Here is a 9,766-nt window from a genome sequence, read left to right as displayed (position 1 = left end):
GCATTTTTTTTGTGCGATCTCGCAATTTAGTTCAGATTGACGTGTGTCAACCAGGTTTGCCATTTTATGTCCAAGTATAAATCGGCTGTGACTCACTCCAGCTCAGATTTGTTACCCTCACAAACAACTTGAGTTGAAACCAGGACCCAAGGAAATAGGAAATAAAAACAGTAAATGCTTGAAAAGCTCAGCAGGTCTGGCAACATGTGTGGAGAGACATTAGAATTAACATTTCATTTCCAATGACCCTTCATCAGAACTGATGGTAGCTCGGAAAATGTTTTTTTTATGCCAAGGAAATAAGGATTATTGTGGACGTTGTCAGAAGTCACGAAACCTTTGTTTTGCAACTCTTGTAGGCATTACTGACAAAGTCAGTATTTTCTGCCCAGACAGTCCATTGAACTTCCCTTGGCTTCCACAGTCATGTCAAAAGACAGCTAAGAGTCTATTACCTTGCTGCAAAAACCAAACCAAGTAAAGAAGAGATTCCCAAAAGGACTTAACCAAATAGATTTTTACAACAATCAATGTTATTTCATTGACATCCTTACTGAGAGTAGCTTTCAATTCCAGATCATATTACTTGAACTTAAATGTCAACAATGGGGGTGCGCGGGTCACTGAATCCATCTTCTCTCCTTGATGACCCTCATTGTGTACATTACAGGGAAAATCTGACTGCACTTTTAACAGGGTAAAGAATTTCAACTATTTACAGGTAAAATATCAAGGCATTATATGTAACATTACTTTTTTAATATATAAATTATTGAGTGTTGTATTACTGCTGTTAAATACTGATCTTAGTGTCACCAGTATTAGTTATCATAACAAATTAATTACCAGAAGTTAATATAGAATGAAAATGTTTCTCCCATCTCTGAATTCCCTGCTGTGAATTCCTCATCTTTGGTTCACTCTTTTCCCAGCCTTTATTTTTCCATCTTTAGCTGCTCCTGCATGTCAGTCTGTTTCTTGAAACTTCACATGCTGGTGAAAATAAAAAGTACTCAACTACAGGAAACCCATTTATTATAAGTTAGATGCAGTAACATTTTCAGACATCACAGATCAGGTGTCACAAGATCATATACTATTGTCCAGTGTCATGTGGTTGGATTATCATGTGATGAAACCTTCAGGAATGGCCTGCAACCTGTTTTGCAATAATCCTTCCTCCCACGGGCCAGATTACACCAGCAAATTTCTAGATATCACTCAGTCAAGGGTTTTTTAGGAATACATGTGATGGCAAAGCCCATTATTATTGGGGTTTTCTAGCCTACCTTACTTGTCAGGTGTTGTAAACAATTGAAATTCTGTCGGGTAGAAAATATCACTTCCCCGGCTCATTTGAAATGTGGTAATGGAGGCCAGTATGTTCAATGAAATGAGCCTCCAGTTGGATGTTAATGGGGTCTATTGAAGGGAGAAGAGAATGCTCATGCCAAACAAGTGTGCTGAAGTCCTAAGTCTTTTTTGAATTTATCTTGATTACACTAGGGATGAAATCTTCCCAGGCCTTGAACAGCATTGGCTATGGTGAGAAATTTAGGTAAATTAGGCCACATTCTGAGCAAGGCCCTACTCAACATCAAGACCAAAACGTTGCAATTTACAAACAAGTCCAGGACATCAAGGCATGATTCTCACTAGTGAGTTGCAAGAGATATATTAAGCAGGATTACTGCTCATTATCACTTAATCTCAGCTCATAAATGAACACTCTCCAATTCCTCCATTGCCAGATAGAAACTAGATGCCAATTATTCCTGAAATGAAAATGAGAGGGTGAGTTTGGCGATTCCAGCTTCTGTGCATCATCTCTGATCCAGTTTTATTAAATAATGTTGCACTTTGGACTAGCTTTTATTTAAATGCTGCAGGTGGGTGAATATGGGAGTGTAGTGCTGAAAAAGCACAGGATGAAGGGCTTTTGTCCGAAACGTTGATTCTCCTGCTCCTCGGTTGCTGCCTGACCTGCTGTGCTTTTCCAGCACTACACTCTGGACTCTGGATGTCCAGCATCTGCAGTCCTCATTTTCTCCTCCCAGGTGAGTATGCACGGGGACAAGCACCCACTCACAGATTAGACCAGATGCATCACAGGCCTGCTTGCTCTCTTAGTATTCACTCACTTTGAGCCTACTTTGATGCTTACAGCTTGTCTGCATTGCCTTGCTTTGTGTTTTAGTGCAGAAACAAAGCCAGTCGGCCTGTCATGGTTGCCAGCAATAATCAATCAAAGGGATAGATGTGTTGTCACTGTGCTACAGCAAGCTCCCACCTACATCAGGTGACAGCTACATACACAGCAGACATACTGCCTAAACTTCAACCAATATCTCAAAGGCTATAGGGAGCAGTCCTCAGTCATGTCAAGGGAGCCAGTATTACATCAAACATTCTGTGCATAGTAGAACAGAGGCAGCCTATTTTATCTGTCCAGTGACTTAGATATGATTGGTCAGCTGCTGGGATGGTTCAGGTCAGGATCTTAATCTTATTGTGGGGGCAGGGTGGGGTAAATGTTGAACATCCCACTACCGCCATGGCCCTTTCTGCTGAAATGTGGCATGGAATGTGAAAGAGAGGGATTGAGTGAGATGAAAGCAGGTGGCACAGCTATTAGTGTTAGTGCTGAGGGGTCGAGAGGGAAGGGAGGGAAGGCTGTGCATCCCAAAGAATGAGTGGAATGCAGGTTTAGAGTGAGTGGGTAAAAGTGAGTGAGGGAAGATTTTACATACAGTAGAGAGAATACTCAAGCATAAACCTTTGTACAAAGAAGGACTTTATAACATTAACTAGATGATGTAGTCAAGTCTTTAAGATGCAGGTGATGAGAACAAGCCTTGTGATTCTGGAAAAGTACTGTCAGAGTTGAGGCTGCCAGGTTAAAATTGTTTTTCTAACTGAAATAACTCCATGGAGGCTGAAATCCCATCACCAAGTCACCCTTTATTTACATGTGCACAGTACATGGACTCTGACCAGCTAGCTCAGAGCCAGTCCGTAGTGACGAGACTCTCTGACACTCCAGTTTATATTTGTCAGCCAGGGATCCGGATTAACAGCCACAAACAAGGAACTCATACTCAATGAGATCCACCTAGCCAACTTCATTCCAATCACTAAACTAATGTTTTGCTTAAGTCAAAGCTGGCGTCTTTATGACTAATGCATTATGGAATAGATTTCCTATTTTTCCCTGTTCCAGTCAGATTCTTTCCTTTATTTCAGATTCTTTACCTTTATTTGAAGAGAAATCCAATTGCTCACAACAGGTGAGACGAGTTATAGGATGGAGGCTCATCCATCACTAACACTTCCTCGTCACCAACTATAAACTTGCTTTTGAGTTGCTGCTATGTTTAAGGTAGTATCTTCTTTTTATTCACAATGGAAGTCTCTCTAAGTGTTGATTATCAGATGTAGATTGTGAACACTGAGCTCTGTTAAATACAGCTCACTGCTCTAAATGACTCTCCGGGAAGCTCTTCAGTATTAGCTCAGCCCATTCCAGTAGAGACTAGTCCAAAACTTCCCATTCCAGTCAATCCATCCCAACCTATTCCTGTCCAGACTCCCATCTCAGTCCAATCAAGTTCAGCTCATTTCAGTCTAGCCTATTCCAGTCCAGTCCAGATGATTCCAAACAAAAACAGAAATTGCTGGAGACACTCGGCAGGTTTGGCAGCATCTGTGGTGAGAAAGCAGTATTAACATTTCATGTCAAGTAACCCTGCCTTGGGTAGCACTGTGGCTCAGTGGTTAGCACTGCTGGCCCACAGCACCAGGGATCCAGGTTCGATTCCAGCTTTGGATGACTGTGTGGACTTTGCACATTCTCCCTGTGTCTGCGTGGGTTTCCTCCCACAATCCAAAGATGTGCAGGTCAGGCGGATTGGCCTTAGTAAAGTGTCCAAGGATGTGTGGGCTAGGTGAGTTAGCCAAGATAAATGTGGGTTACGGGAAAAAGCTGGGGTTGGCTGTTCGAGAGGGTCCATGTTGACTCGATGGATCAAATGGCCTCTTTCCACACTGTAGAGATTCTTTGATTCTTCAGACCTCATGCTGATTCCAGTCTAGCCCATTTCCATTTCAGTCCAACCACTCATCTCAGCTCAATTCAATCCAGTAGATTGCAGGTTAGATTAGAGTGGTGCTGGAAAAATACAGCAGGTCAGGCAACATCGGAGGAGCAGGAAAATCGACTTTTCGGGCGAAAGCCAATTATCAGGAATGGAGGCAGGGAGCCTTCGGGGTGGAGAGATCCGGACTAGATTGCATGTTAACCTATTCCAGTTCCAATCCAACCCACTTTGTTCCAGTTCAGTCACACATCCCAGTCCATTCCAGTCCAGTTGATTCCATTTCAGTTTCTTGGGTGCACCGATGATATGGAAAGCCAGTGATGCGGAAGGGTGTGGTATGTATTGCTTGCTTTGGCAAACGTTGACCTTTTCGTAAAAAAGGTTTGCCGTTTCAAAAGGGAGGAAATTCCTTTTGTTTGGCCGGGAACGAAAACATTATCTACTCCAAATCTTTCCTTTTTTTGTGTGTAGATTCGGGCTTCGTCACTCCAGATATGCTGACGTATATTCTAAAACACAATTTGCGAAATGTGTGGTACTTTTCACACATCGGAAAAGAAACGCGGTAAATGGAACTCGTACACCGGGAAATGTGAGCAAAGTTCAATAATTTTTTGTCAGAATTTTAAAAGTGACCATAAATAGAGGAGCAAAAGAAGCTTCGATGAAAGCTAATGGAGCGAAGAGATCAAAGATTTAGTCTCAGTGTTGCACTTTGCCCAAGAAAAGCCGAAATTATGGGTAATTTTGTAGCCGTTTATAAAGCAACAATTTAGATGTTAGCTAAATAAGCAGAAAAGACGTACAGCCCTGTACCAGGTCAGAGTGGTTTACTGGTGGCGGGGAAATGCTGAACGCCCTGTTATGGCGCAATAGTAGTGTCCCGATCCCTGCACCAAGAAGCCGAGGTTCAAGTTCCACCTGCTCCAGGATGTGTGTAATAACATCTGTGAACAGGTTGAGAAAAATAGGGGATGCTGAGGACTCTGTTGTAGTGCAGTGGTAATGTACCTACCTTTAGCACTGGGGAATGGGGAATTTGAATTAATTTAAATTCAATTGATTAAATAAATCTGGAATTGAAGACTAGTATGAGCCACAAAACAATGCAAAAAATATTTTTTCACAAAATCTCATCTGGTCCATTAGTGCCTTGAATGGGAGGAAACCCAAAGAATGATGTTGATTCTTGAGACCCTCTGAAATGGCCTGTTAAGTCTTCCTGACTTTATGGCAGCATGTAGCTGTACCGACAGCAAATGAGCTACAGTAGTTCAAAAAGGCAACTCAGTACCAGCATCTCAAGGACAACAAGGATGGGCAATAAATGCTGCTCTAGAGAGCAAAGCCGAGGTCCATTAATAAATAAGAAAGAAACCTAAATGTGGCAACATGTCAAATGCTTTCTGGAAGCCAACAGGCTCCCCTATATCCACAGTGACATTACTCCTTCAGAGAATTACAATAAGCTAGTTAAATGATTTTCTCTTTTACAAAACCTTTGTGAATCTTCATGATCACCTTGAGTTTTCCAAGTTCCCAAATGCAACCTTCTGAATAATCGATTCTAACACCTTTCTGCAAAAGATGTGAAACCAACTGACCTATAGTTTCTTGCCTCTCTCACTTCTTTACCAGAAGTTCATATTTTCTAATCTGATGGAACATTTCCAAAACCTAAAGGATTTTGGAAAAGTAACATGATTGCATCTCTTACCTCATTAGCAATCTCTTTTAAGACAGTAGGATGAAGTGCATCAGAACCCAGAAACTTATCAATTCACAGCTGCATCAGTTTGCTCAACCCTACTTCCTGATACAGGAGCAGTGATATTCGTCCACTCTTCTAAGACTGTGGGCCTGCCTGTTTGGATTGTAGCCACAGGATATAGCTATCATCCCGAATTGGATGGCAGTCATGGATGCAGTGTTTCAATTGATCAAGTCCAGAAAGATTTCCCAGGTAGATGCCGTGAAAGAGAACACACAGTTGGAATTTAGAAGTAGTCCTTGATTTTTTTAAAAAGTGCATATAATTCCCCTATATGTTGATAGTACAATAGTACAGAGTGTGACATGAAGGAATTGTAGACTTTATTTGTTAGGTAAGTTAATACATTAACAGTGTGAAGGTTATGAAAACAACTTTGTGCCAACAACAACAATCACCAGATTATAGTAACAGTGATTTAAATTAGTTTACAAAAAAGTCACGTTAATTGAAACATGAAACAATGCAGTATATGGATTAAAAATTTCAAAGTATATTCCAACATAAAAATATTCATTTCTTTCAACTCTCAATTTTATTAACTTTACCAAGTATTTCTTTTTGTTGTTACAAATTCTTGAGTTAATAAAGTACTTTACATAACGTCCACACAATTTAGTTTGTCTGCTCCCAACAATGGCAGAAGTTCACTCAACTTTAGAGTCTATTCAAGAAATTGTAAAATTGTGCCTTTATTCAAAGTAATTTTTGTGGCTCTGTTTTGTTTTTTTTTCCTTGGAGCCTAACAGGGGAGCATTAGTTCACTGAAGCTGTATCTCCCCTGCTCCTTTCAGTCACATGGTTGAAAGTACCAGGAATCTGAGCCTGTCATTCTCTCGTCCTCCAAGAATGACTTCCATCTGTTACTGCTTTCCAAAAACTTGGAAATAAAATAATCTGTTAAATGTTTCAATTTTCTTGATTGCTTGACAATTTTTTCCTGGAGTTCTGTTCAGCTTGGAGAGACTTGAGTAGTATATATCTCATGTGCAGGAAGTCTCCAATTTTCCTCACCTCTTGTGCCAGCTCCTTTATGACTTTTGAATCTAAAATAAACAAATCAGTGTTACTTTTATCAACTTAATCTGCTTCTAAATTAAGTATTTTTGTTTTATGTTAGTTAGAGTTAGGGAATACAGTACTGAAGACTTGCATTTTTTCAGACCATAATAAGACGGTAAGAAATAGGAGCAAGAGTCAGCCCTTGGGCTCCTGAGCTTACTCCAGCCATTCAATAGGTTCACGATTAATCCGACATCACAGTCCACTTTCCTGCACTTTTCCTCCAACCGTTGCTTTCCCAACTGATCAAGAATGTAATTTTCTACTCCCTCCACATTATTCGTATCAATAAGGCAGACTATATGCAGAATGAAACTTCCACTCTGCTGTTGCTCTATTTTAACTCCCGTTTCTGCATCAGTGCCGATTGCTTCACATTTTAAGCAGTTTTACATCCTCATTAGGAACAAGTTTCAGATTATCCAAATTTAACAGCGATCCGCACTGAAAGTGTTTCATTGCGTGAAAATATTCAAAGGCGCGTTTCAAATAGGTCCCTCAATAAACAAATTGCGAGTGTGAGAGAAAACTCCATCTATCAGTTTGGATTCCTGGTCTTTAGGAAATAACAGAGTATTGTATTGACATGCTATCCTACCTTCATCCTTATGACTCTTTGGAAACAAACTGTAGAAGTTAGTCATCACGGAAAGTGCAATAAAATAAATATATGTTTACACAATATGTTCGATGGCAATTATACTAAGCGCGTCTGACTGGTAATAGAAACTTAAGTCTCAGCAGAAACCTCACCAACATAGAATGTGAAAAGCATGGTAAAGGTCTGGCTGCTGTTGGCAATATTAAAAATCACACAACACCAGGTTATAATCCAACAGGTTTAATTGGAAGCACTAGCTTTCAGAGCGACAATTCGGTGCTTCCAATTAAACCTGTTGGACTATAACCTGGTGTTGTGTGATTTTTAACTTTGTACACCCCAGTCCAACACCGGCATCTCCGAATGATGACTACTGTTGGCAATATTAGCATCGTAAACTGCACATATGCAATATTTGACTTGTTTTTTCCAGGATGCAGTATACTCACCAGCGGGGAGATCCTGAGACGCCGATCTTTTGAAGCTTACCCGTTTTATTGGCTTCATCAATTTTTACTCTGGATACAAATTAGTCAAGATTCTTCAGCCGAACTGTGTAAACAGAAGCGAGAGAGTTCACTTTCGTCAATGGTTCGTTTGAGTTCAGTCGGCTTTTGTAATCGATGCTCCGATCTATGTAAATATGTTGATTGGACACGAGTTGTGTATGTGGCAATTTCTGTGAATACCCCGTGGTTGGGAAAGCACCTTAGCAAGCGACATTTCCGGGAATTCCACTGCTTCTCAACATCTCCCAGGAGGGAGCGACGTTGTCATAAGACACCTGGAAACCGCCCACCGTGAAACAAAAACAGGAAGCTGGGGAATCGCAGCAAGTCACGCAATAGCTGTGTGAATTTATTGGCTCAATGACTTTTCATCCGATTTGGCCATCGGTTTGGTCAGCAACATTTGCCGAGATAAACTAAGTGGCGTATGTGTCTGTGGGATTGATTCAAGAAAAAAACTGAGGCACTCAAAATATAAATGATCCAAAATAAATTGATAGGTAGCTATTTTTGAGTGATGAAGTTATTCTAAGTAATTCGTAGGATGTGTGTGGCTGTCTCCTGTCCATTCGGGATTCCGTTGAGAAGATAGCATTGAGCTGTCTTCTTAATTACCGGTGAAGGACTCAGCCAGGGAATTACAAAGGATAGTTTTGAGCCATCAAATGGGTCAGCCTGGTTAGGATCACTAAAAGACACCAGTGATCCAGACGGTGTTTATGACAAACTGTTGTTTCACGGTCACTACTACTGATACAAGTTTTTTTATTCCAAAATTATTTAATTGATTTAATTTAATTTCCCAACTGCTATATTGGGATTAAGAACTCATGGCTATTATTAGTTCAGCTCTCAGGACGACTGGCCTAGTATCATACCAAAAAGCAATCAGATTACTAAAACTAAACTGAACAAATGAGTCAAACAGAAGAAATTATAATAGGAATGTAAACACAATGGTTACAGATTATTTGACACAGCACAGAAGAGGGATGGTTTCCCAGCAATTAGAATGATAGAATCCCTACTGTGTGGAAAGAGGCCATTTCCCCATCAAATCTGCATTGACCCTCTGCACAGCATCCTATCCAGACCCAGTCCCTCACCATATCCACGCAACCTCGCATTTACCATGGCTAACCCATTTAGCCGACACATGCCATGGACACAACAGACAGTTTAGCACGGGACAATTCACCCACCCTGCACATCTTTTGGCCCAGCAACAAAGATAGAACATATGATTAGATTAGATTAGATTCCCTGCAGTGTGGAAACAGGCCCTTTGGCCCAACCAGTCCACACTGACCCTCCGATGAGTGACCCACCCAGACCCATTTCCCTCTGACTAATGCACCTAACACTATGGGCAATTTAGCACGGCCAATTCACCTGACCTGCACACTTTTGGACAGTGGGAGGAAACCGGAGCACCCGGAGGAAACCCACGCAGACTCAGGGAGAATGTGCAAACTCCACACAGACAGTCACCGAGGCTGGAATTGAACCTGGGACCCCAGTGCTGTGAGGCAGCAGTGCTAACGGTGCTGTGGGCGGCACGGTGGTACAGTGGTTAGCACTGCTGCCTCGCAGCGTCAGAGACCCGGGTTCAATTCCCGCCTCAGGCGATTGACTGTGTGGAGTTTGCACGTTCTCCCCGTGTCTGCGTGGGTTTCCTCCGGGTGCTCCGGTTTCCTCCCACAGTCCAAAGATGTGCAGGTCAGGT

The 9,766-nt window shown here is 41.4% G+C and overlaps 2 long non-coding RNA genes across 2 annotated transcripts; one reads left to right on the top strand and one right to left on the bottom strand.

Moving 5' to 3' along the window:
• The first annotated feature begins 4,438 nt into the window (after positions 1-4,438).
• LOC122548584 lies at positions 4,439-9,300 on the top strand. The gene is made up of 2 exons (XR_006311266.1): positions 4,439-4,689; positions 7,965-9,300. It is a non-coding gene; the product is annotated as an uncharacterized LOC122548584 (long non-coding RNA).
• LOC122548576 lies at positions 6,170-8,069 on the bottom strand. Its single transcript, XR_006311263.1, has 2 exons — positions 7,981-8,069; positions 6,170-6,914 (listed from the first exon to the last, which is right to left on the bottom strand). It is a non-coding gene; the product is annotated as an uncharacterized LOC122548576 (long non-coding RNA).
• Positions 9,301-9,766: the final 466 nt, after the last annotated feature.

Source organism: Chiloscyllium plagiosum, chromosome 1 (assembly GCF_004010195.1).
Source record: "Chiloscyllium plagiosum isolate BGI_BamShark_2017 chromosome 1, ASM401019v2, whole genome shotgun sequence".
NCBI classification, from domain to species: Eukaryota; Metazoa; Chordata; class Chondrichthyes; order Orectolobiformes; family Hemiscylliidae; genus Chiloscyllium; species Chiloscyllium plagiosum.
This window is presented reverse-complemented; position numbering and strand designations above follow the sequence as displayed.